The sequence below is a fragment of the Falco naumanni genome, chromosome 12 (genome assembly GCF_017639655.2).
Source record: "Falco naumanni isolate bFalNau1 chromosome 12, bFalNau1.pat, whole genome shotgun sequence".
In the NCBI taxonomy this organism is placed as follows: Eukaryota; Metazoa; Chordata; class Aves; order Falconiformes; family Falconidae; genus Falco; species Falco naumanni.
The window spans coordinates 29,036,946-29,064,518 of record NC_054065.1 but is presented as its reverse complement, the minus strand read 5'-3'; the positions used below and the strand labels follow the sequence as shown (position 1 = coordinate 29,064,518).

The 27,573-nt window shown below is 46.9% G+C and overlaps 1 long non-coding RNA gene across 5 annotated transcripts; it reads left to right on the top strand.

The window, feature by feature from the left end:
- The first annotated feature begins 730 nt into the window (after positions 1–730).
- On the top strand, positions 731–25,806 carry LOC121096393. Of its 5 annotated transcripts, none has more exons than XR_005830483.1 (6): positions 731–1,031; positions 12,747–12,894; positions 17,187–17,481; positions 18,408–18,892; positions 19,407–19,453; positions 22,201–25,806. It is a non-coding gene; the product is annotated as an uncharacterized LOC121096393 (long non-coding RNA). The 5 variants fall into 5 exon arrangements; XR_005830482.1 differs by lacking the exon at positions 22,201–25,806 and having other exon boundaries at positions 18,408–18,607; positions 18,709–18,892; positions 19,407–22,194; XR_005830485.1 differs by lacking the exon at positions 22,201–25,806 and adding an exon at positions 20,141–22,194.
- The last annotated feature ends 1,767 nt before the right edge of the window (positions 25,807–27,573 follow it).

Below are 27,573 nucleotides of genomic sequence, written 5' to 3'. Positions count from 1 at the left end.
CAGCCCCACAGCCAGCCGTAGGGCTGGGGTGCTCTTCACCCATCCCATGGAGACGTGCCCCAGAGGAAGCTGCTGCTCTAAAACTGCCATTCTTTGTGAAGCATCGCTGTAGACTTTCCTCCACCAGTCTACAAATATGAAGCTAGGGTGAAAATGTCCACTGCCTGGTTCCCAGGAGCAGGTGCTATTTGCACCGGGTCTGGAGCCGAGGGAGCAGGGAGAGCCCCAGCACCAGCGGCTGCAGTGCTCAGGGCCATGCCCAGTGCTGGCAGGAGCAAGGCGGTTGCGGCGGCTATTAGAAGCTATCATCAGTCTTCAGCCAGGGTGGCTGCAAGACAAGGAAGTGATTAGGAAATGGGAATGTGAGTGATAAGTCATCTATCAAAAGGACTTATTAACCTAAATGTGTCAAAGAAGTTTCCACTGAGAGGAGGAAATTTATTTTTTTTAATTCGGGCTGGTTTAAAAATGGGGAAAGACTAACTTGTAATTTATTATTATTTTTTTAAATGTAACCAACATTGCTTATCAAAACTTCAGATACCACGTGCTTATTTGTTCACTTGCCTCCAGCTTGAAAACAACCAGCAGTAAAGAAGGGCAGATGGGACCACAGGGAGAGCAGGGCGACGAGTGTAACTTTTCACAGAAACTCTTGTTCCTGGGATTCCTTAGATGCTTTCTAAGAGGCTAACACCGCTGCATCGCTCCCTGTCTGCCTCTTGCTTTCTCTGCCTACACAGTCTCTTGCAGGCAGATGCACTTGTGCTGCCTGTGCCCCAAGCTGGGAGGAGGTGAGCCAGCGCAGCCTGATAACTACGTAGCAGCAGTTCGCTTGGTTCCCATCCAGCTGGCTCGGCAGACCGAAAGTGCGTGAGTGTGTCTGTCAGCGAGGACTGCAGACAGAGCCTCGTTGCCTTTTGGTGTCCCGGAGATATGATACGGGACCTTTAGTTCTGTTTGGAAAATACATTCAGCTCCGGAGGCAGCTCTGATGGACGAGCACTGGTTGATCTTGCAGCCTTGCTAAGGTAAGACATCGATGCCTGCCCTGCTCAAGGTGACCACATCTACAGCAGATGACACAGCTGAGCGCAGCCTGTGTTACAATGCCGTGGCAGCGGTGACGCCGTACACTGATGTTAGTTTAAAGCAGGAGGAGGTTGCCTGCATGAGGAGGACACAACAGAGAGCGGTGGCTGAGGCGATGGTACCAGGTCCGTGCACACATATATTTTTTCCAGCTGTACCTCTGCTTGCTGAAGAAATGACTGCATCTGGCTGCCCATCGCTGACATCCCCTAAATATTCTGGTTCCTCTGCTCATGGTGTGGCTAGCTGAAAGGGATCCCAAGCAATTTAAGCCACAGTTGTGTAAATGGACAAAATCTTGACTTTTTTCAAGCAGGACTTCTTTGAGAGAAGTGGCTTAGGCAGCATTCCCATGAGCAGATCTGAGATGGTGAGAACCTCCAGCAGGGAGGCTGTGAAGAGCAATTAGAGCTGAACTAGCTGCTCTTCGCAGACTCGCAGCCTGCAGCTTGGACCAAGCTGACACCCATCATCTCAGTGCTGCAGCACCCATGGCACCTCCGGCTCAAGGAAAGACTTTGGAGAACAGTAGGTGAAGTTTTCCTCCTGTGCCCACACTGCTGGTGGCTGCATCTCACCATGACCTGATGAGCATGGTTGGCCTCGCGCTCTCAGGTACAACGGCCTGCATGATCTCTTATGAGTGAGAGTGCTGCTGGTCCATTTATCTAGGCCAATCAATCTCTTCCCTGAAAAAAATGATTGCAACTTTCAAACAACAATATGAAATCAGCAGAAGGGACAGCGGTGAACCACCTACCTCCAGGAAGCATGGCCAGAAGTGTGAGGCTGTTAATAGGAGAGGTGTGCTGCTGTTCACGCACATGGTGTCTGCTGCATAAAACCAAATGAGATAGCAGTTCCATGTTTGATTTTATTTCTTCTTACTTTAAAATATCCTGGGTGAGAGTCTATATGTTAAGATGTCTTGGTCCATGTGATACTGAAGAAAACCGGTGAGTTTTGTGGTGTGGTGGGCCACATCAGTGATTTCCCACAGCCAAACCCTGCTACATTAATATCTACATCTGGATGTAACATTCTCAAAGTAATTTCTGCTTGGAATCTAGGACTTCAGTTTGGCCGTTATAAAGAGGTTTTAAGATGGCCTATCTTAGGAAAGGAGTTCCTCTCCTAAACTTCAGGAATGTTCATACATGGGGTTTTGATTTCAGCCCAGTCTGTGTTTCAGATCTCCCTGGACAGGACAAGTATGTAATTTTTAGTCTCTTAGGGGAAGAAAAAGCAGAAGATTCCACACTAGGGTGACTTTTTTTTCCTTCCATCAGACTTCATTCTGTGTAACCCACTTAAGTCTATTAGCTTCCTGCTTTCCGTGGCAACCAGGACCTGCCACCTTTCTCTCAGGAGCGAGTGGCTGGTGGTCCCCATCCACCACGTAGGATGCCTCCGCGCGGCTGCTGCCACCGCTCTTCCTCCGGTATCCTGCGAGTTGTGTGTGGGAGTGGGGCTGTGCGGAGGTGACCAGTGCCAAGGTGTGATGCTACCAGGGCTGAACGTTTGCTTCAGAGTCATAAGGCTGTAAGAAATCAAGCAGCACCAGATCATTCCAACCCACTGCAACAATTTACTGTGGAACCAAGAAAGAGAATGAGCCACAGAGTTGAAAAGGCTGGAGCCAGTTCCTGTTGTACCCCTTGCAAATTCATTCCTTCCCCAAGCAGCAAAAAATAACCTGGCTCTTCCACTCCCTCCGACAAACTCCAATCATTTTTATAAGCAAATACCAAAAGCAAATCAAAATATTTTGGAGGTCCCGAAATGTTGATTCACTTCATGTTCCAGCCGTAAAGGAAACAAAGGGCTAGAGATCAAAACTGTTTTCATAGTCTTGTCTAAAATGGGAAAAGAAATCATGGCAACTCAAATGTGTTTAGATAAACTTTGCCTCTATTTTTGAGTTTATGCCTGCCTACCATGTTACTTTACAGGTGTTGATTTCTGTCAGCGCCAGAGGCACGGATGCTGTTGGTCTTCTGCTGATTAAGGCCCCTTTGTCCAACTTTTACAAGACCAAGAGCAACCTGCCCTATGTTTGCAGGACCAAGGAAGCCTCTCGGGCTTTTCAGAGTTGAGGTCTGCAAGGTGCTGCCATGGATTTGGGTGCCTGTTGGAGCTGGGTTTGATGTTTGAGCTCTCTCATCAGCTGTGTCACCCCTCAGGGTGTTCCCAGACCACAGGGGTAGGTAGGGGCTGGTGTCAATCCTGCTGGAGGCTGGGTCCCTCTGGAGCAGCCTGGCTGCACCCACGCTGCATAGCTCTCGACTTAGGTCTTTCCTGCGCCATGAGTTATGGCCTTGACACATCGTTGTTGTTTTTCTGTGGGGTTTTGTTTCTTTTTTAAAATTTTTTTTTCTTCCTCAAAAAGCTTGAAGAAATGTGTGTGTGGGCGTTGTAACTAGACAGGCTGGTGCTTTCCTAATGTGATGGTATGTCTTGCATGCTCTGGGTTATCGTGTAGGAATATGCAGAAGAAGTTAGTGTGGAGGGTCCCAGAGGAGCACTGAAGGGCCATCCCAGAAGAAGGGACCAAAACTGGGGCCTTCCACAGCAGCATTGCCTGTCTTGTGGGAAATGTAGGGTGGCAGTCCCACCATATGTGCTCGTTTTTCCTTCTGGAAGGAAGTACTTTGAGCAAAGTAGGAGCAGGTTGCCCAGAGAGGTGGCAGATGTCCATCCCTGGAAACATTCAAGGCTGGTTTGGATGGGGCTCTGAGCAACCTGATCTAGTTCAAGCTGTCCCTGCTCGTTGCAGGGGTGTTGGACTGGATGACCTTCAAAGGTCCCTTCCAACCCAAACGATTCTATGAATATGTGATGTGGTTGATCAGAGACTTAGGGCCTGGCAGTGAGGTAGGAAACTAAGCTATCTGTCAGTGTAGACATGCTTATTTACATTTTAAGCCATAATTGTATTGCTGGGTTTCCAAGAAAAGACGGGAAAAATTAGTCTTCTGGATTCAGTGGCTGTGCTGGAAGAATTCAGCCAGAGGAAAGGAGGAGGAAGTGACTTATTCCTCCTGAAAAGGTAGTGCGGTGAAATACAGCGTGAAGTTCAGCAATGGTAAATATAGCTAAATCAATTGAGTTTAGTTCATATCCTGAGAGCCATAAACGTACACAGGTGAAATTTTATGAGCTTTTAAAAAGAACTTTATGAGCTTAGAGGGAGAAGCAGTATAATTTGAAACTAGCAATGGAAAAATAATGTAATATGGATTGTGGCATACCTAGAAAAACCTGTTAACCTGTAGAAGAACCGTAAAGCATCAACAAGAAGAGACAGAGGGACCTCTTTTATTCTTCTCCAGGACCTTGGTCCAATCCTCTTTCGAAGCTGTAGTACCCATTGCAATTACTCTCTGGGCAGTCCAGGAGTCTGAAGTACTTGTGAGCCAGTGTCTCAAAGGGAAAAAGTGAACAAGAGGGAGATGTGCAGCCTGGTAGGGTCTGCTAGCTCTCCAACACCGCACCCTCTGGTTTTGCTCCTGGGAACTAGACTTTGCCCCTCTGAACACTTGATAAGAAGAAAGCAATGCTCTGGGACATTTAAAGATGCCTGATCTTGTCTGCTTGGTGTGAGAAGGGTGGCCTGTAGCCTCACCTGAGACATTTGAATACCAAAATATGCTGTCTCCAGAAGCTCTTCTTCTCTTCTATGAGTCGATTAAGTGCCCATAAGAGCAGAGGAGGGCTCAGAGCTGTGCAGGCTCCATCAGGTAACTGGCATTTAAGAGACCAGGACAGATGTTGCCCTGACCACTGACTCGTCCTGGATTCCTGCTGAGCTCTGCTAATGCCTCAGGTTGTCCTTGGTACCTCCTGCTCTATGCTGTGTTTCAGCAGAGGCTATCGGTTCCTCTGATCACAAGCCAGGCTGAGGAAGCTTTTGGGGAGGGGAGCTCGCTTGTGGCTTAGTCAGTGACAGGCTGGTCAGCTGTGCCATCAGCTGCTGTTCAACCAGCGGCTGTGGTGAGACAGGGCCGAGAGCCATCCCTGGTAATTACCAAGCTGACTGAGCAGTTTTAAGTAGCAGCACTTCTACAAGGTCAAATAACCTGACATCATGGGTGAGTGGGATGCGGAGCGGGTCGCCTTGAGCTGGTGCGGTCCTGCTCGCTCCTGACAGCGCTTCCTTAGACCCCTTGCTCTGTTGAGTGTGGTAAGGCAGGCTGTGCCCTACAGTTACATACCAAAGAAGAAGTCTTTGCACCTAACAAACCCAGTCCGGTTCAAAAACAGACATTCAGGGGTGGATTTTCAGCAGACAGCTAGATCTAGAGCAGTAACTGGGGCAAGAGCCTATTGCTGACCTCGTCCCACAGGCAAGAATTTATGCTAGAAGAGATGTAGCCACCCAGCACTGCATTTGAGACACGGTCTTCTGAAGCGAAGGCTTTATTCCAAATAAAACATTTCCCCCATGTCACTAATCAGATCTGGCTTTTATAGAGAAGCCATCAACAGAATCCTCGTATGGTGCTAATATCTGAGCTTTGCCTTCCTCAGTTGTGTTTGGTTATATATGTGTATATATATATATATATATTTAAAGCTCCTCTTGTTAATGCACCAAGTATGTGCAAGCAATTAACAGAAGATTGTGTTTGATTACAGCTTACAAGAAAGTCTCCAGAGTAGTGTTGATTACTTAGTGAGCAGCCCTTTCAGCCATGAATGGTGACCTTGGCAGAAGGTCCTGGAGACCATGGAATTAATTGAGAGAATTTTAATAAAGGCTGGTGCGTGGAAAAAAAAAAAATATCCATATGAGTAGTGCATTGTTTGCTGGTGACGATACGTTTGGCAGACACCTATGCCGTTACAAATTCAGATACTGAGTTCATTGCTGAGCTGTGCTTTCAGGGTACATTCGATGACACGCTAGAGAAAGGCAGCTTTGGAAAATGTTCTTTGATATATTCTGAAAGATGTTTTGCGGTTTAACAAAAGTGTAGGATCGCTTAATGGGAGTTTGTTGTATTTAGCCAGATGCTTTCTTGGAATAGCGTTTTTCCATGGCATCATAGTTACAGAAGTGGTTGCGAGCACATTTGCTAACTCATGTGGCCTGAATGAGTTTTCTTAATGAAAAAAATAGCTGTACGCGTTGGCTCTATTTGCTGCTGTTCCTTCATAGTTTGCTTTTTGTGCGTGCTCTGATAACTCCCCATGTCTTTACATTCACTGAGCCTCGTAAAGGGGGAAGAGGAGAGATGTTAGCGTGGTTGTAACTCCCTACGCAGGCATGGCTTCAGGAGGCACATGTATGTGCTAATACTGTCACATGTATGGGGTGTCGCACAGTGTCTGCAGCGGTCACATCATGTACCAGCAAATGGTGTGTATTACCGGGTGCTTTTCCCCAAAGTGACAGTACTCACCAAAATAAAGGCTGAAAGGAGCCTTCATGCCCTGACTTCTCTTTCTCTGCATCGAGTATACTGAAGGGACAGCTGTATTATCTCTCCTTGCGAAGCTGTAATTAAGCAGTTGCATCAATATCTGTTCAGAGACCCTGGCCTCTGTAATTATAGAACTGTGTCTTCTTGAAACATGAGGCCCAGGTCTGTGGGGAACCCTGAGCAGTCCTCTAGGACCTGAGGTTTTAGTCAAAGCCCGCTGAAGGCTTTGTTATTCTTTGTACTGGCTTGGATGGGGTTTAGATCGAGCTCCTGAAATCCAGTGAGTTTAGGTAAATAGGCAGCAGTAACAAGTTGTTTCTCAAAAGCTCGTTTTGTCATCAACAGAAAAAAAGCACTGCAGATGCTCAAGATGCATAATTCAAGCAATTCAAGCATTTTTTTATATAATTTTCTTTTGAACAGAGAAAACATTTTCTCAAAAATACCAGAACTTGGAGGGTTCTGTCAACTTCAAGCAAAGCTGCCCCTGCTTCCCCATCTCTCTTCTGACTAGAACCTACTTTTTTCTCGCTATTTAAGGTAAAATGAGATGTATTATTAGCACAGCGCAGGAAGATTTACTCTGAAGGGGATAAAAACCTGAAAATGTGGGCTAGACTGGGAGCCAGCATGTAACTGGCAAGTAAGCAGCGCGCTTCTATAGCGTGGGTTTGAAGTTATGCTCTGCTTGGGCTTTTATGCTTATTTTTGTTAACGTTCTCATCAAACGCCACCAAGGGGCTAGAAAGGAGCCAAAATATCCTGCCTGAACACCTGCGAACTTTGGCTCTGGAAGCTGATGGGGGCATTGGCATGATGGATGGGAGCGCCGGCGGCTCGGCGCGGTTTGGGGCTGGTGTGCGAGCCTGGCACTGAACTTTGCCTTTTGGGAAAGGCCAGCTCTTCCCTGCCGTCCCACCATGCGCCGGGATGAGCCAGGCGACGGGGACAAAGCGTCACACAATGAGGAGTGTTAATATGAGTAATTATTGCAGTATGTCACTGCGCTATTTTAAGGCTGCTCGCTGCATGCCAAAGAGCGCTCTGGGCAGGGGTTTCGTTACAAAATCCTGCCAAAGCACTTCCTGAGGGGAACGTGATAAATATAGATAGCAGAGAGCCGGTCTGAATCCATTACAGTGCATAGCAGCGGTGCGCATGCCTTAGGGTCCTCAAGGCTCATAAAGCAGAAGATAGTTGACTTGGCCGAGGTCCCTGAATGATTTGACTGACTCCAGTGAGGGATTTTCAGGTAGCGTTTCGATATGGTATATAAGACACGCCGGGGAATTGGCTCCCAGCTCTCCCTAGCAGTGCTGCAGGGGTCACTTTTATTTCTGGCCCTTGATTAATGGATCCCTGTCAGATGTTTTAGGCCGGTCGCTTTTCTCTTTTGTTACACAGCTTCGTTGCTGACCATCTGCACAACAGTGCTCATTGCATCGTGTCGTGGCAGAAAAAATAAAGAACAAAGGAAAAATGTCTGGCTGCTTTTAAACTCTGTCTTTAGAGTGGGACCATTCCCAATTGCACATGTCCACAAGCAGCGTTGCCGCTGGTTTTGCAAAGCAGCTTTATGTTCTCCTCGCTGTCCCCCGGACTGCCAGAGGTGCTTGGTCCAGCTGTTGTATCTGCAGTGTTGTCTAAGGACTACGGAGTGACCCTGACTGCCTGTCTCCCAGGGCTGTCAGACCTTGACTTTTCTATTCAGGTCATACAAAGTCATGACTGCGCTGTAGTGTCTGTACAGGGGGGTCTGAGCAGGGTCACCTCGCCTGACCCAGTCCATCTGGTAGCCCTGATGCTGTGGCAGTGGGGACCACTGTAAGCCAGTGATCCCATGGGCACAGCGAGGGCTGTGATGGCTGTGGTGTCTCTGAGAATAGCAGCAGCACTTCTGAAGCAAAGTAGCAGGCCTCGTAGGATGGTTGTGTACTTCATAAAGGCTGATTTTCACCACCACTCCTGTTGCGCAGCACTCAAAAGTGCCAGGAGGTGTTTTGTGTCTCAGTGGGGTAGTGGAGCTGGGGGGCAGGAGTGTCCCCATGGTGATGCAGGAGTGAAGACCTGACGACTGTGTTACTTCTGCTTGGAAACCTGAGGTCCCTCCTCCAGGATCTGTCTCTGGGGGCTGCTGACACTTGTTTCCCCACGTTGATGTTGGTTGTGGGCTGTTGGCAGAGTGTGAGATCGATGTTCGATGTGCCTGTCCTGCTTGGCACCAGCGTACCCTCTGCTGAGTCCTCTCCTGCTCCAGACCCAGTGACCGAGGCTGTTGTGGAGTCTAACTTTAGCAGGTCTTATGCATTTCTGAAGCTGAACATTGATTTATTTAGTCTGAAACTTTCTTGTCTCTAAGTCTGTTGGACTCTTCCATGGAATGTTCCTCCAAGAAAGCCCTTTGAGTCCTCTCCCCATCCTGGCCTCATAAGTGACTTCATCTCCTCTCTCAGCAGAAACCAGGGAGCTTGCTCAACAGATGAAGTCATGAGGAGCAGTGGGGAAAGCTAAAAAAGGGGGGCCATTCTTCCTGCAGGACATCCATTCAGGGACAGCAAAACACCCCTTCTGTAATAATTCCTTGCTGTATTTCCCCTTCTCACCCCATTTCCCCTAATGTCCTGGCTCCTGAAGCCACCTGAGAGAGCTCTGGGACAGGCCCTGTGGGTTCCTTTTGCCATCTCTGTTCTTCTCTGTTCATCATCTGCCTTCTCCTGTTCCCCCATCCCAACCAGGCGCATGTTTCACCATCTCCGCACTGTGCAGGTCTCTCCCTGCAGCACGAGCAAGGAACGGAAACATAGCAGTAAGTCAAAACTTCCCATACCTTCCAACAAGTGCGTCGCGTTTCATATGCTTTTCCAGAAAACACCCATGTGCTTTGAAAATAATACTGCCCTGATGGCTCTAAAGGCTCGAGGAGAAGTAAAACACTGCTTAGCTCATGGAGAGGGGTGATGGTGCATCAGTAGCAAATGAACTTTGGCGTCTGTATCTAGTAGACCTTATAGCTGTGTGGGCTGCAGAAGGAAAGACACAACGTTCATAGTTACTTTCAGTTCTTTTTCTTTAAGGGGTAAGGCTATTATCATAAATTCAACATTGCTCGTACTAGATAAGGGGATGGGTAAGTATGTGTATGTGCTTCTTGATATTTATTATTTATTTTATTATTCATGACAAGAAACCTGGATCAAAGTCAAAGCCTGTTCACTTACCTCCTGTATAATTACATGGGAAAACAAAATCCCAAACTGCCTTGTTAAAGTCTAAGAGATCTGATTTGCTCCTAATTTTGTTACAGGGCAATGCAGACCAGGTATCTAGTAATAAGTCTGAACAAAAATGCAGGAAAGGGTGTTCCAGTGAGGTGATGCCTCTTTGCAGCATCTGCATTGTTTTGGTTGTAAAGAATAGCAAGCGCCTTTGCAGTAGGGAAGATGTCTACTCCAGCAGTTTTGCTTCTCTGCAGAGAACTCCCTGTACCTGCCGGGAGAGCTGGATCAGTTGACTGCCACCTACTCTGTTTAATCATCTGTTTTTGTGAGTGCCGAGAGCTGGAAAACAGGAATAACAACATATTTAGAAGTCTGATCCTTTCTCATGACCCACAAGGACTGTTTCCACCGCTCATTCCAAAGGGAGAGCTGCAGGTAGCGGAAGTGGAAAAAGTTATGAGGAAAGATAGCTGTGAAGGTTTGATTTGGACATGTTCATCCCAGCTAAAAACAACAATTATTTCCACTTCCCACCCTCACTGTCCCAAACAGCAAACTGACCCGCGGCTGCGTGTGAAGACATGCTTTTGACATACTTCTCTGTAACGCACGTAAGACATCAGGTGGGAAGGGAAGATTTGGGAATCTCACCTTCTTTCCATTCCACCTTCTTTCCACCCTAAACCTCCCCTGTTCTCTGAGGTCCCTTCTCCTCTACAATGCACACCTTGACTCCTCCGCACTGGGCTTCAAAGGAGCTGTTTAAAAAAAATGGTGAGTTATTCCAAGCCCCAGAAGTTACCATCTCTTAGCCACAACTATAAAAAACAAGACCAACCATGGCAGAGAACATGCACCAAATAAATGCCGGAGTAGCTCCTGGGACCTGTCACGCTGGTGTTATGCCTATTGCATTTTCATTTTATCCCTTGGTTTCATGCAATGGGACTAATGGGTGGGTAGACCAGTCTGCAGCACAGAGAACTGATTTTGGTGACAAACCCTGACTGTCGCCATGGGACGTGGTGACCTTCAGACTTGCGTACTTGCCAGGCCTACAGCCATCTGTAACTGAGGAGAAAAGCTTCTTGAATAGAAAATTCCAATCATTGACCTCATTAGGACAAAATTCATATTTTGTGGGGGGAAAAAATGAACAGTAAAGAGCTGCAACTGGGAAGCACAACCTTGAACTGTGACCAGAGGGGAACTGGAAAAACCTGGAAGTTATGAATGAATGTCACATTTTTCCCTTATACAAAATCTAGCATTTTCTCTAGAGATTGGTGATTTGTCTATACTTCACAAAGCTTACAGCAGCAGACCTCAGAGCTGCATTTTTTAACATTTTAATTTGTAAGAGCCTACAGATTTCCCAGCAGCGCTGCTCTCATAGTGAAACCAAGTCTCCTGCCAGCATACCCACTTCTCTTAGTGTCCTGTGCTGGACCCCCCCCAGAGCTACTTCAACACCCTTGGGGACCTACAACAGGGTGAACACCTCTGTTCTCCAGTTCTGAAGCAGCATCCCAGTTTGAGGTTTCTTTCCCAACCTGAACAGTGTGCATGGAGCTTTGGATTATATTGGAGAAGGTGGTGCTCTGTCTCCATCGTCACCTGCCCAGGAGAGCAATATATTGCTTAAGAGCAGCAAGTAGGGAAGCAACAGCTGCTGTCATGGCTCAGCATCCTGAAAACTCCCCAGGGGCAGAGAGCTCCTCCCCAGGCAGAGTACAAACTATGCTTGAAATGCCTTTTTTTTTTTTTTTTTTTTTTAAATTAAAAAATACCGCTCTGATCCGCCTTTGCCACAGCACAGATTCCCTACAGGCTGAGCAGTCCCTATCCAACTGAAACACATGTTCAACAACAAGAACATCCTCTGCCAGTTATTTAAGCAAAACGCCTAGTGAATCTGTCGGTGTGGGAGCTGACTCGGTGCAGACGAGCCTGGAGCTTGTCTGAGAGATTGGGGTCTGTCTGCCAAGCCAGTGGGACCTCCAGGCAGTGACACCGGTTTGGTCACAGCCAGTCATTTTCTCTCCGCCATACTGACACAGAGCCAAGCATAGCACCAGAGAGCTTCTCCAAAGCCACGTAGCTCGTGCTGCTGGGGACAGCCAATTTGAAACCCCATGCACGTCCAGTTTGACCAAGACCCTTCTCGTCTGAGAGTGCTGGTGACCGAGACCAAGGCTGAGCTCCCATGGAAATCACACCAGTGACATGCTGTAGGTCCTTGGCCAAGCAATGTAACTTCGCAGTGCTTTGGTTTCCCTAATTGTAAAACTTAAGTAAAAACTTTGAGGTGGTGTCTGACAAAAAGCTGTAAAGGTCTGTGGAACTCGGACTCCCTCTGCTCCAACAACAGAGGATAACCCAATCCAATCAGCCATACTGCAATTCAAGGGCTAGTCAATATCTGTACACCTACAGGAACATAGTAAATACTGTGCACATGCTATGGAGTGGTACCTCCATTTTTTTCTCACTTGCAACTCTTTAGATTTTTTCTTTCACCCCTTCTCTCTTCTTTTCTCTCTTCTTCTCTCTTCTTTTTGTCCCTCTTGTTCCTTTTGTTCCTGTTGTCCATTTCCTCCCTTTTCTCTTTTTTTTTCTTTTTCCTTTTTTCTTTATTTTCTTTTGTCTCTTTATTTTTTCCTTTTTTTTTTTTTTTTTTTCCTCCTTCTCTCCCCTTTTGGCTAGTAGTATGCATAGAGAAGGTATAGGAAGGGCAGTAGAGTAGCAGCAGAGTATGTGTATAAATTTAGCTTTCCATGTATCGGGCTGGGTGAGCCACATGAAGTTCACACACAAGCACCGGTTCCCAAACCCTGGAGAGCCTGCGAGTTCAGGTTGCTGCTTGACCCTTTGGGCTGCAGAATCCCTTAATAAAAAGACTGGTTCAGCTCTTAGAAACATCCCCTCTGCAATTAGCTTTCAGACCAAAGTCTGAAAGCAGTGGCTAACTGCTTTCCTCTTTTTTTCCCCCTTCCTCATCTCACTTCAGAAATTCGTTGTTCAAAGCTGTACCAACTGCCAAACCCAGAAGAACCTACAGCTCCTGTCCTGTTCTGTCCGAAGGCGTCACTTTTGCTCTCTCTGGGGCAACAGCCTGGCTACCGTCCACATGCTTTTTGCTACAGCCACAGAAACAGGTGAGTGCTCTGTTCAGCACAGTGGTGGTAAAGGTCAAAGCCGAAGCAAATCTGGCTTTGTCTGTTGTGGAAGCACCAGGCAGGTGGGAGGGAACGGCCGCACAAAGCAGCACTGGGTCCTGTGAGCAGCGAGGTACCACAGGCAGAGGGGTGTCCATCCTGTCAGTCAGTAACTAACCTTCTAGAGGCTGGGAGAAGGACACAGCCCCAGACACACATTCCCTGACACACGCCATGTCCAGCAGAGGAGAGATTCTGCTGGAAACCCCCTCAGTGATACCAACCCGCACACCTGAAGCCCCGTGTCCATGCCTGTACAGAAGACTCTGCAGTCAACCGGCAGCCTGTTTATCCCACTTATTCCCCGAGTACCCACTATTTTTGTTGTGTCCAGTAAGAGCCAAAGGTTCCTACACTGTATCGAAGGAAGTCAGACTAGAAGAATGATGAAACGTGGACGTGCAGCGGCCAGCACGCGGGGATGCCATGCTGCTGCGTGCCCTGCTCGTCTCCCAGGCCGGCGTACAAGCGCGGCCGGAGGGAGGCTGAAGCTCCCTGCAGATGCTAACAGTTGGGATCTCAGTCCGGCATGCTCTGGCAGCCTGCTCCAGCTGCAGACACACATGGATTTTGGTGGCCAAAGCCTTCGTCTTTCCTTAAGAGGTTTTGGTAGAACAGTCTGTGATGGTTTTTTCCAGTCGCCATAGGTTTTCCTGGTACAGTCAACCCGCTTCATTGCTGTCTTGCATAGTCACGTGCATTGGGGTGAGCTTGGCGTTAGGTGCATTGTCGGATTTTTTTTCTACAGCTGTGCTTTTCCCTTCCATTGGTAGGGTATCACAGCCCTTCACCCCTCTGCCATGAGCTCTGCCTTCTGCAGTCTGGTCCTCGCCTAATCAAGGGAGACAGCTTTCCTGTTGTTACTGTTGAAGCTGCAATAAATAGCATATCCATTTCTCCATTTATCTGCTTTTTGAAATCCAGCCTGTAATGCCAGCAATAATTACTCTGTTTCTATATTTAGAGATCATCAGCACCTCATGAATATCAAATTGTACTGTTATTATCTCTGTACAATATGGGCCAGTCTCCCATCAGTGTAAACATTTATAACAGTGATTATTGGTAGGACTGCTAGAGATCCCAAAATAGACAAGGCTGAACAGGAGTCTGCTGTTATTTGTTTACTGGGAAAGGCAGGGGGAGAGGCAGAAGAGCCAGCTGAAGGCCTGATAGCACAGAGCCCACCTCCCACCGCTGTGGGGAGGCTGGTGCTTGGGGAACCCGACCTGGCAGGACCATTAGGAGCAAGTGCAGAGGGCCCGCCGAGGCCAAGCACCACCTGAAATCCTCGGTGCTGGGCTGCCACCTGCACAGGCATCCTTCCCCACAAGCAAATTCCTTCGAATGCTTCCTTAGGGTTTGTTTTCAGTCTCTTCCCTTGTCCGGGAGAAGGTGATGCTTAAAGTTCTAGTCTGACTAGTTTGGTAAATCATAGAATGTTAATTTATAAATTAGGGATTCAACTAATTTTACTGTCAGTGTTTAGCTGGCCGAGGGGAAGCGGTTGATGTCTCTTTGTGCCAGGCAGTGGCTGTGTCTGAAGGCCTTGCCCCCCCCAGGCAGTGCTTGCTGTTGGCTTGGCATGAAATCGTGCTCTGAGCTCTGGCAAACAGCAGGATGCACAGACAGGAGGGTGGCGAGAGCCTGCTGGTACATGGTAAGGGCATGGGGTGAATGCCAAGGGGTTTTTGCACTCACTTGTTGGTTCGTTCATATTTTGATGGATGTGCCACGTTGCATTGAGAAGGGCTGATGGAAACCTCTGTCAAACAGCTGAAGCTCAGTGGATCTGGCTGCCTCCTAAGAGACCTTTTCCCTCCTCTGAATCTCCAGCCGAGGAGACTCCCAGGGGACAGTCACCCCCTGCCATCAATCTTTCAGAGCTGTCAGGGTGCTTCAGTAGCTCGGCTCTTGGCATCGTTTTCCAGCCCTTGCTTGCCCTGATGTGGCCCTGGTCATATATACTTTTTTCCATCCGGATTCATACCTCCCACCACAAAGGCTTCACTGTCATTAATAAATGCAATGCTTAATTGAATTACCTTTTGCTTTCCCTCGCTTTTCCCTAGATTTATCGCTCTGGAGTGTTTACTTTGCAGCTCTGTTGCCACCTGGGCATGGCTAGGCAGAGCCACCTCCTGGCAGGATGGCAAGCGAAGCTCCCAGTCTGCTGGCCCAGTACTTGCTTCTGCACAAACGTTTGCCCACTCTCCATGCCACATCCCCAGCCTGCAGGCTGGGTTACATCTCAGTATCTAACTCTTTCCACCCCAAAATCTATGCTTCATAATAACTCTTTTGTATATACAGTGGAGGTGCCAAAGCCCAGGTAAGAGAAAATTGCATCTGGTTCATTACCAGGGCTTGGAAGATGCTCGGTGGGAGAGTGACCAAAGCGCTCAAGGGTGGGCAGGTGAGCTGCTTGGCGACAGGGCTGGTGGCACTGAGGGACACCAGGAAAATGGCAAAACCCCGTGAGCATAGGCAATGCTGTGAAACTGCAAGGCTTGTTATCCCACAGTATTTTACCCCAGGATAGCAGCATATACACACCCAAGTGCACCCTTTAATGTCTCGCTCAAAACACTTCAGTAACACCAAAACCAGGCCCCAGCACCGTATTTTCTGCTCCAGCTAGAAAAAAAGTTAGTAAATAAAGCTGGCTTCTTATCGGTTCCTTGTCTCTGAAAGTGCTGTAATACACCCACCCGGCAGTTTCTGTGCTAGCTGATTTTTAGAATCAGCTCTCTTTTCAGAGAAACCTCTGCCAGAAGAGGACATGACTAAGCAAGAGAGGAAGCTCAACTGCAGCAAAATGTGAGTGAAACAGAAGATAATTACCGAGTAAACTAGTACTTGTCTGTTCAGCAGGGGAAACAAGTCTAGATCATTCTGGGCAGCTTTGGAGGGACCTCGCTGGCCCGGGGAGGCGAGCAGTGCCCGGAGCAGGAGCGAAGGGCTTGGGGCTGTGCAGGGCACCTGGTGCTTTCATCTCTTGCACCAGGGGATGTGTCCTTCCAACAAGAGAACTCTTGTATGCATGTTTGTGCTGAAGAACGTTGTCTATGTTTGGTTTGGAAAAGCTACACTTGCTTAACAAAACCTGAATTTATCCCTGTAATCCCTCCCTGCATCTCCATAGCCAGATTGGAGCAGCCTGTGGAAAAAATTCCTGTCTATTTTCAGAAATAGATAAAAGCATTCAGATTACAGAGTGCAAATCTCAGCTCGAAACGGCTGGAAAAATCCATTCAGCGCCACTGTCACTGACCCCCGCGACCTCTCCAAGTAATGAGTTTCAGTCGCCTGTGCCTCCCCCCCACGCTGACTCCTTCTCCTGCCGCTGCTGCCGGAACTGCCCGTGCTCCCAGCATCTGCAAAATGTCAGCCTTGCGTCCCGCCGTGCATCCCATGGGGAGCGGGGAAGGGGGTGTTATGTAAAAGAGCGTAGTTTGTGGAAAACGTTATTGATCTCACTGCTCGAGACCATTCATGGGATCCTTTTAGTCTGGCATTCGCATTCACAAATTTCGGACAGCACTGGCGTGCCAAGGAAGAAGGGCTCTTTGCTGCAAAAATAAAAATGCCAGGAATCCGCCTCATTGCCCACACTCCTCTCAGGGCTCTGCTCACCGCTGCACCTGGAGCTGGGCACAGGGTCATCCCCTCCACTGCTGGGAGCTCCCAAAGCAAACGAGACTTTAGCATCACTTATTAGTTCGTGAGACAGAAGATACAACGGAGGGGATTACTGCTCATTTAGAAGGATTGTGTGCTTTAGGTAGCCCCTGAAGCCTGATGAATTCCTGCTCATAGTGGATTAGATGCCCTGTTAGCAAGCAAAATATTAAATACCATTGCAGCCAGCTTACATCTTACTCATATTTTGCTTATGGATTACAGGGTGCGTCTTAGTAATTAATACCAAGGAAGAAGGCATCCAGATGGACTGCAGCTTTTGAAAGATTAACCTTGATGTGATTTCTTTTTTTAATTTAAAACTTTGTTTTTCTTCCTATGATGTTCAGAGCAGACCTGGGATGCTGGTAGCTTTGTGTCCGGCCCGTCAAAGTGTCTAACAGAAATCCTGTGGTCCAGCCTTGGGATTCACACAGCTGATGATCACCGCACTTGTGTCTCCTCTGCCCAAACTGGGCCAAATCCTGGGAGGTTCTGGGGAACCTGTTTTGGAGCTGAGGGTGCTTTAGATGTCTTTCCTTCTGTTTCAGGATGACGAGCAGGACAGGAAAATCTGAAGGAGCATTTGTGTGGCAAAAAGAGACGTTGGAGACATCACCTGCTCCGATGATGAGTACGTGGTTCAGGACGGTGACGCCCCTGGGTGTTGCTCCTAGCCCTGCTAACCAGCAAGGACCTGGGGGAATCAGCTCACTTCGTTAGTAAACTTAGAAATTATCCACTTCGCACAAGTGACAAGAGGCTTAATTTTTATGTATCTGGTGTGGATGCAGAGAGGCACAGAACTGAGCACGCTGCTGGTGAAATACGTGAACAGGGAACAAGGTATATCAGCAGCTCACAACTACACTCATGGGATAATTGGTTCTTAAATGACTTTAAAAGACTTTGAGATCTTTGATTGAAAGACTTCAGCAAGGCAGCAAGTGTGATATAAACGCAAATTATGCATCTATTGTATGTCTATGTTCCAAGCTGGATTTATGTCTGTGGACATATACGCGCATGTGTACTTGCATGTCCTTTGAAGTTGAAACACATCTGAACTGAACATATAAGTGAAGTGGAGAGTGTGTGCGTGTATGTGTGTATGTATATGTATATGTATACAAACATACACCTTGTGTATTGAACACAAGCACCAAAATACGCTGGAAAGCACAACACACATATTGCACTCTGCCTGCAAATCTAATGCTAAGGTCAGAATTTGTTTTATCCCACTGCCTTATTTTTAAGGCCTAGAGAAATACTCACACTAGCCAAAATAATCCAGCTGTGACTGTTGAGCTCACTTCAGTATTTTCCACATTTTTCAAGCAGCTGTCATATAAAACTTTCATCTGCTGCTCAGATTTGCAAAAATGCTAGAATCGCACCATTTAAAAAATGCAAAATCACTCTTCTTTTAAGATATTATAAACATTTTTTTATCATCGCTAACAAGACCTATACTGTTATTGAAAATAGTATATCTGAATCAAAGGGTATAACTTCATTATTTCAGATAATGGTACACAAACAGGGATACCACAGGAAAGGCCATTATTGCCTATAAAGGTTAATTAATTTAATTCCCCTTAAAGTAGTCATGAAGGGATACATATTGATTCAAAGTTACTGGATCTGCATATGTGGAACGCAGGCTGAATATGTAAGCCTGCACTACACCTATATATAGACATGAGGGCATTCATTAGAAAGTGGAACCAAATTGCAGGTTGCAACAAATTTATTTTAAATCCCTACAGAAGATCTGGAGATGTTTCCGTTGTGATCGTGGGTCTGAGAACTATAACAATGCTTTCTCCAAGTGAGAGAAATGAATGTGGAAATCCAGAAGAAGATTCAACTCTGACCCATTTGGAAGATAAAATAAGCCTGTGATATCCTGTTCATTCACCAGGGAGTCATACTTATCACTGAATTGCTGCAGCGAGCCAGAATACAGGTATTTATATGTTCTGTATGATCCAAGTGCTTTGAATTGCTTTCAATTGTGGACTTCAGTGGAGATGAATGAAAGAAATTAACAGGACCGCTGCGATCCAGGCTCCTCCCACAGGGTATAATGACCCCCGGAATACCTCCCGTGTACATCATTCCAGTCTGTCCCAGGAGATCCCAGGCATCGTGCAAACCCTCCAGTAGAGAGGTCACCGCAGCCACCGCTGCCGAGCTCCCCCCGCTGCTGCCAGCTGATGGCCACTCAACAGCGAACAGCCACATGGCGCAGGTGTCTCGTAGGGCCATTCGGATGGGCGCTGTCTGGGAAAAAAAGGTGGGGGGGAAGGGAGGGAAAAGGGGAAAAAAGCCGGGGGGGGGGGGGGGCAAAAAAGGAAAAAAAGAGAAAAGAACAGAACTAAAATGGAACACTTCAATACTGGTAGGGAAGGTGAGTCCTGTTCCAGACACTCTTCCCTCTGCCCACGTAACGTGTTGTGTTCGGACAGCCGGGACAAGGGCTGGAAGTGTTCTCCAAATGCCGGGTAACGCTCTTCACCGCTCCCCTGTGACACTGACCAGCCAACACGGCTTCCCCTGGGCATCGGCCACTCATCGGAGATGAGCGACTCTGCCCGGGTGAATGCCTATGGACAGTTCGTGTTGCCTCCCTGCTGCCGTTTGGACATTCTCTGTCTTTTCCACGTAGTCTCCTTCAGCCCTGGCTCCTGTCTTGCTGCTTCTTGCTCTGGAGTCAAGGCCATGTACAGTTTTTTCATGGCCTTTTTTCTCCCTTTTTTCAACAGGGAGATTTCATGAAATGAGAAAGCGCCTCCCTTTTCTTCTGGGAAAGGTAGGTTTAAGGAGGCTCAGAAGGATTCTCTTAGGTTTTCTGATTATGTTTCTAAGTTTAAGATGGGCACAAAGTATAAATTAGTCAGGTAAAAGGCTGTAACATGCAAAACCTGGAAAACAACCAAATCCCTCTCACTTAGCATTTTCCATGTACACCTTCCCAACCACTTCTAACTCTACAGCTTCATCTCTAAGAGTAATGCTTAATTCTGACTTAGCTGAATGTGGTGAAGAATCTAGCCTAGAGCTAACTGACTTATTGTCCAGCCGTTGGTTGTTTCAGTGAAGTCCGAATAGACCCAGTAAGACAGAATGGAAGGGAAAAGCACCAGATTTTGTAATTTAAAAGCTGTCACTCTCCTAAAATTGGCTAAATGGGTTAAACCATCTAGGCTTTTCAGAAGATCAGTGGTTACATCTTCAGCCCCAAATCATTTAGAAGGAGTTGCAAATGATGGCACACATGTAGAAATACCTCTCATGGTAAATACTGCCTTGGGCACGACCTAGTCAGCACGAAGCAGCAGCCTCCAAATCATTCCAAATTAGAGTAGGGCAGATTACAGCAACACAACAGACAGGAGAAGTGAGGTTCCTGCCTCCAAACTGGGGTGATGCAACCTCCCGGCCAAGTGCAACTGAGAAGATAAAAACAGTTGTGGAGACTGCAGTTATTCCTTTCCAGCCACCTGGGACCAGAAGCCTTAAGGACCCTTGTGCTCAGGACATACTGATGCAGACATTTGACTTCTATGACAGCCTCTTGGAGGAAGCAGCATCCCAGTTGCCCGGGAAAGGAAAGTGGTCTGTCTTTCGCGTACCTGGATTGCTTTAATGACATGCCTTAAAGTGGGCTGGAATGGTGTTTCTTCCTCCACCTCAGCCTGTAGGCTCTATGAGGAGCCAAGAGTGTGGCAGGAGTAAATGTAGTGCAAGAGGGTAGACCACACTCCAGTGCCAGTTTGTGGATAACTGGATGTGGGTTGATGGCACGCTGCTGCCTAAACTCCTGCCTCGCAGCTCCACGCCACGTGGCCTGATTCGTCCCAGGGGTGGTGTGGAGCATCGGCGTGTGTCAGCACCAGGTTTTTGGGTGGTTGCGCAGGCAGCTGAGAGCTCTCCTACCTGTAGCACCGGCAACAAAGTTTGGGGTCCTCCATCGCAACCTTGGGCATGACTGCTCACTGATCCTGACCTGGGGTAAGGTGCTGGAGCCATGGGGCTCTCCCTGGGGGACCTTTTCATCAGAGAGAGGGAAGGGAGGGAGGTGGACCCCCGCCAATAGATCTGAAAAAGAGGGCTCTTTTGCTCATTATCTGGATATATATTGCCATTGCTGGTTTTGCCTGGCTTTATGACCGTGCTCCCTCTTGCCTAATAAAGATCTGGGAATGCAAGTGAGTGGTGGAAACCCAACTCTTTAAAGAGCTCTCAGGGAGGGTATGTTTAGTTTTCTCAGGTTTCTAAATGGAGATTGGAATTTAGTCCTTTATCAAGAGGGGCCATGGGTATATTAAAGCCAGAGATTTTTCTCAGCTGTTAACCACCTGGCAGAAAGGTTACACTAATTACATGCGATGTATTTTCTCAAATTTTCCTGCCTCTATTACGAACGTGAGGCTTATGTCAGAGGAGCCACTCTGACCACTGGGAAATGCAACCTGTCTTATCCACACCTCCGTTCCCAGATTAACCAGGTGACAGAGAGACTCTCGCCGGAGGTGAGGTAGTGAGACAGAAATGGGCAGGTCACGGAAGGCGAGCGTGGCAGAAGCGATGTGATTCTGTTCCCACAGAGCTCCGTCACAATGTCTGGGGCGGTGAGCTGACCGGCACCGTGCCAGCGGACGGTGCGCAAGTCTGTGTGGCTTGGACCTTGGCTTAGTAGGAGCAATGAAAGCAATTTTTATGCTGTGCAAATGGCTCTCTACCTTCCTCCCAATGCTCCACGGACATTTTTGGGGATTGTGAGAATGATGGGAATGGTGAAGCAGATGTTGACTTGGTCCAGAGAGGGCAGAAGAGAAAGGAACAACAGGTGGGAAAGAAGCCAGGTCTGTGATGAGTCTTCAAGTTCTCCAAAAAATCTGTGCCCCTCTAGCAAATGCCACAGTGTGGCTAGCCATCCCCTCAACCCCTGCAGCACCACTCATGCAAACTGGAGTGTTTGGCCTTTTATTACTTTCCCTTATGTAGTATTTTGTATGGTTTTGCAAGGGTGCCTCACAACTTGGACATGTTAAGCTGTGGGACAGGCTTTGGTGGAAACTTACGGCGCTAGGATTTTCCTGGAAAGCAGCAGTGTTAATTTTTATTTCCATCCAAAAACAAATTGCCCAGAAGTGACAGTGGCAAAACCAGGTTTTGGTAGAAAAGAAGATCATTGTCATGCTTGAAATAAGGAAGCACAATAAATTGTTACAGTTAAAAAGGGAGAAGAGTAAAATATGATTTGACCTTGTTCTTTCAAATTGAGACTTAGGCTTGAAACTATACTGTGGGCCGAAACTCTTACATTTAACGACAGATCTTCTGACATGCTCCCGCCAGATGCTTCTGTAGGTTGGAAATGAGCAACAGCGAAGAAATATGGTATTTTCTTACATGATGCAACAAGATGTTGTACTTCCTGGCCACATATAAAATGAATTTACAACGGAAACATGCCAGAAATGCCTGAGGGTAACACTAGCCGTAGCAGAACACTGAGTCTTTTTTTTTTTTTTTTCCCTTTTTTTTCTGCAGTATTGAATAATGGGACTGAATGTCATTTTTCTTAGAACAACCACAGGATGGGTGGCTGGAGAGTGATCAAGGTTCCATGCTTCATAGGGCACATCGGGAAAAAGTTACTGTGTAATCAGATCTCTTGTGCACATACATCCTCTGTCACACACACTATGATAACTCTCGAGGTTATTTATTGCAACAGACCCCTACAGTGATGACATTATGAAATTAATATTATTACTATGAATAATTGCACCATTTTTCTCTGATTCTTGTTACTCTTGTTTTCTGCTAATACATGCATGTCAATGCTATTCATTACCGGAGTGACTGGAAATGTTTCACACGGTTTGCAATGGATAGTTTTAACATACTCCAAGCAAACGGGAAAAATATGCCTTGACTCTTTTTGGCCTTGAAACTATGCCACAGACTTGCAAAATATTTAAGCACAGGGCTACTAGGTCTCTGTTAAGGTCACCGTAACCTATAAAAACACTCCCACTGATTTCATTAGGCTTTATATCAACACTGAAAAGACCAGAACCATCAGACCTGCCTATTAATCCCAAGAATGGAAAAGTCAGATAGCCAATCTCGTAATGCACGTTCAATAATAAATTGACCTGCACGGAGACCTGTGTCTCAGACGGCTGAATGGCAGGGCTGCGCGGTAGGTGATGAAGAACCATGCAGCAAGAGGGGCAGATTCAGGTGCTGGTCCCTTTCAGCTTGAGCAATGCTTTACACTTTACACAGGGAACAGGAGAAAACACCACTGGGGAGTAAGCTGAGAGACCTGGAAGATCTTAATGCCTTAGTTAAGGCTTTTTGCCTTGGTGTCAGCTCTTCCACACTGATGCACATATGCTTTCCTAACCACAATGCTATCCAAAGCCTCCATCTTGGTTAACATTTCATCATTCACACTCCAGGAATTATCATTTCCTCTAGACATGCTGACAAAGCTCATTGTTTATGGCTCACAGCATGTCAGAACTGCTGGTTTTGCTTTGGACTGCAAGATGTTTGGAAAGCCACACGCTTTTTCTGAAGCCGGCTCAGTCCCCTCCGTGCCAGCCTCAGCTGCTGCATTCGCTTTCGCCCAGAACGCTGGATCCTGTCCATGATGAGCCAGAGCAGAGAACGTCAGCTTGAGACAGACCAAACAGCACCGGATTTCACATAATCACAGCCAAATTCTTCCTGGCAGCTACATGTACAGCCTTTCCAGCGGAGATGGCTGGTGCTTTTCCACCTTGCTCCCCTCCTAACCCATGGATCAGGCTGGCTGAGGAGTGAGCCAGCGAGGGTGATCTGAAGATGTGCCCATCACGCTGTATCCCCCCAATGCAGGGGAGATTATGGCCCTTCCTGGCAGCAGTATCGCCCATGGAGGGATTGTGACGGGGGAGGAGGCCATGCACCACCCCTTCTGGAAAAAGAAGCGATCTCCAGCAGTGGTCCTGTGCTCTAGGTCTGCCTGTCCAGCAATGGGGGCAATGCCTGGCTGCTCACTGACCTGCTGCGACGCTGCGGCCATGAGCAGCTGCTAAGTGTTGCAGTTGGAGAAATGCAAGTCACTGTTTATTAGTTTCTGCATTTCATATGACAGGACAGACATTTTTCTGTAAGTCCCTGAAATCTAAACGAACATGGAAAACACAGGACTAGTCCTGCAGATCTGTACAACGTTACCTCTGGCTGCATGGCTGAGCCCTCATTTCAGTCCAGGAGAAGCGAGAGCTGAGTTTTTGATGAAGACTCAATTTCTGTCTTGCAGGGAAAGTCCTGAGCCACATAATCTCATCTTTCCAGCTAAAAGATCTCCTGGATGACCTGTCTCGCTCACAGCAGTACTGCAGGCAGGAGAAGACACACAGCACAGGAGCTGTCTGGGGTGTCTGCACAGGAGCTGAAGCCACTCAAAGGCAGTTCTGCCTGCCCAGGGACAACAAATGGTCCAGGCAGAAAGGGGGCAGCTACATGCCATGAGCAGAGGCAGAGCAAATGTAATGAACCAAGGGCTGTAAGTCCCCCACAGTGCCAGTCAAGGGCTGTCCTCAGTACATAGCGATTTGTGGCCAGGGATGAGGATGAGCAGGGTAATGGCAGCATTCCTCATTACATGGGGCATATGTGCTCAAAGGTACAGGACACATCCTCCACAGGATGGAGGTCCCTCTGCATCTAGTGGTTCTCCCAAGGTTGGGTTGCTCCCCCCATGGCAACCCCAAAAGGACTAATCCAGCCCAGGGAGGTATTAAGGAGAGGTGGCAGGTTTGTTATCACTGGGAAATCAGCCAGTGGTTTGAATGTTTTTTGGGAGGGCAGAAAACTCCTGAAGGTCACTGGAGCTGTTGACAAACAGCAGCTTGACCACCAAGACCATAGGAATGCTGCCTTTCCTTGTTGCCTGCCAGCATCTCACTCTGTCTCACTTTGCTGCCTTGGCCTGACAAGCCCCTGTGGATGTGACCTGTCTCCTGGAGCTTGTTATCCCATGTTTTATTTGCACCACACTGGATCTGTCCAGGTGATTAAACAAAAGACATTTTTATTATTGTTGTTGTTTTTACTGTGCAATTGCTATGTCCTTTATTAGGGCTTTGCTTTTCCTGTGAGGAATAATCTCTGGAAACTTGGATAGGATCCTTTGGCTCACACTCGAAAAGGTAATAAAATCCTGGGAAGCCAAAATGCTTCTCTGTTGTTTTCAACAAACATTTTTCCCGTCTTGAAAAATGTGCTTCTTGGTTCTGATTTGTTTCCTGATTTAGGCAAAATTTCTTCCTAACCTGCCAGCTTTCTTCCTGTCCAGCAGAGCTGGACATTTGAGAGGCTGTGAGCAGTGCTCAGAGGGCTCCACAGACCTCACTTCTGCTCCCCGCCACACTTCTAACTCTCCTTGCAGTTACAAGGAAGCCATTTACTTCCTCATTGCTCCACATTCTCCATTTGCCACCTTATGATATAATATTTACTTACCTTTTCAAAGCATTTTAAATCTCTGTAGGAATGCATTATAAAAGTGCATTAGCGTTATTACTATTTTCCATTGTGTAACTTTGAGAAACGGTTTACATAAGGCTGGCTCCTCTATCCCCTCTCTGACCCCCTTCCATTGTCCTGGTGCTGCTGCCTCCTCCCACAACAGTCATAATTAAGCTCTGGTTTCCCAGTATCCCCCTCAGGCTCTCACCCAGACCTTGGGGAATAACCATCCAGTCCCCTTATCAACAGTCCAGAGGTTAGCAGCTCTGGATTCAAAGTTCCTGCTGCTTCTCTCTCAGCACCTCTGTGGAACGTGCCTGCATTAGAGTCCCAACACATGTTTCAGAGGCTCCAGAATGACTTGTATGATCTCAAAGCCCCTTTTTCTGGCATCTCTAAAGTACCCAATCAACAACAGACTTAGGTATTTCCTTCTAAGTATGACATGAGTTTTATCAGGAGGACATTTGTAACGTTTTACCCCCACACTCAGGCTCAACTTTCACAAAATACAGCAGGACCATAAGAGCAGTCAAGTAGTAAGAGTGAAGCTCCAAATGAGAATGCCGTGGCCGAATGCTGATGTGCTACTGACTGTGACCTGCTTTCTCCACCACCGCATTTTGGTTTTAGTAGGTAAGTCAAATTTTTTTTTGTTCCTTTTTTTTTCTGTCATGCCCAAACACCTATTTCCAGTGAGATATGAAAGGCTGCCAAATAGCAGGCACATGAACTAACACCATGGCGTAGAAGCTTGCAGTAAATGGGCTGGCAACAGGAATCTGAAGGGTGCAAACTAGTGAGATTCCTCTGTGCTCTTCCTCCTCTTTCTGTTCCTCCTTTCTTGAAGGATATTGGTCCGCATCTTTACCGTTTTATATGAAACAGCTGCCAGGTTTCATGCCAGAGGTGACTGCATTTCGGAGACAAGCAAATGTACTGCTGTATTGCTGCCAGATACTGATCTCATGTACATTAGTCTTGGCTTTTCAAATGGCTCCATTGGACTTCGGTGGTGCAGCTCCAGCCTGACCCCAGCAAAAAGGAGATCTGAGCCCATTCCACTATTTTTTGGCGTTCAAAAAATGTAAAGTATGTGTCTTATAACAATGTACCCATACATTCTGCCATCCTGTTAACTCTTGCCTCTCACAGGCCCCCTCTCTTACATAGCCAATTATTTAGACAAGAACTGGTGACTAATGGAAGCAATTTGCAGGAAACATGCTGTTCCCAAGTGGCCAACAGCAAATTGCTAATGACTGGCATTAGAATGACCGTTCTCCAAAGAGAAATAGTTGAAAGCCCACTGTGCACAGCTCTGATCGCATTCAACAACAAAACACCCATCACCCCCACCAGATACTGGTACCTGCCGTTTATCCTGGCTACTGCTTGCATCCTTTTTCTGGTACATCTGTAAGAGCAACTACACTGAAATGCAACAACCACGTATTTGTTTACACAAACATGAAATGTGATTTAAAACACTTTGGTAATGTGACCTTATAAACTTGATGGACAAAATATTAGAAATACAAATGTACTATAGGGAGCAATTCTGCACTGCTCAGGAGATGGATCATAGGGCTTAATAGATCATTTCCATCTCTGAAATTTCTGAGTCATGATGAATGGAATTTCTTAGTATTTGAAACAAGAGAGGGGCACGTTTAAAAAGACTGGAGAGGACTGCAGTGTAAAATCTTTGCACTATAAAAAAGGCAGCCTTGGTTTTTATTGCCCCTGCGGGGAGTCTCCTGTGAACCAAACAGCAACTAAATCAAATAAACATTTCTGAATTAAATCCATCTTCTCTTTAGCTTTGGGGAGTTTAAAAACCCCAGTAATTTATTGAATTGCCTTTCATGGTTATACCTGCAGATGCCTTTTGAATTTGATAGCAAAAACATTCAAACTCACAGTGTTTCCCAAATCAGCTAAATACATTATATCACCTGTGCCAGTTACTATATTTGTAGGGCAGTAAACAGTGGCCTTTATTGTTTGCTGTTCCTGGGGCTGTGCATAAGAACGAGCTTAGTCTGTCTCCAGAGATATACACCTACCTTACTGGCACCAGAAATATTACACCAGCTTAAATCAGTGCAAGCTTTCCATGCTGTCACTGCCTTCCCTGTTTTGATTTGGTGACGGTAATCTCTACTCACTGCTGTGCTGATACCTTTTGAGTCAAGGTCCCTTCTCTACTTCTGCTGTTTCTGAAAAAAAATTAACAAGTGCAGCTTAGGCATGTTATGAACAGTTAGCAAATTTCCACACCTTAGAGGATATGTGGGCTCAGATATCTGGTTTGCTTTGCAAGCAGATGGAGAGGTGAAAATTCTTATGTGGGCTTGTCATATCCTTATCTCGAACCCTCCAGAAAAGTAG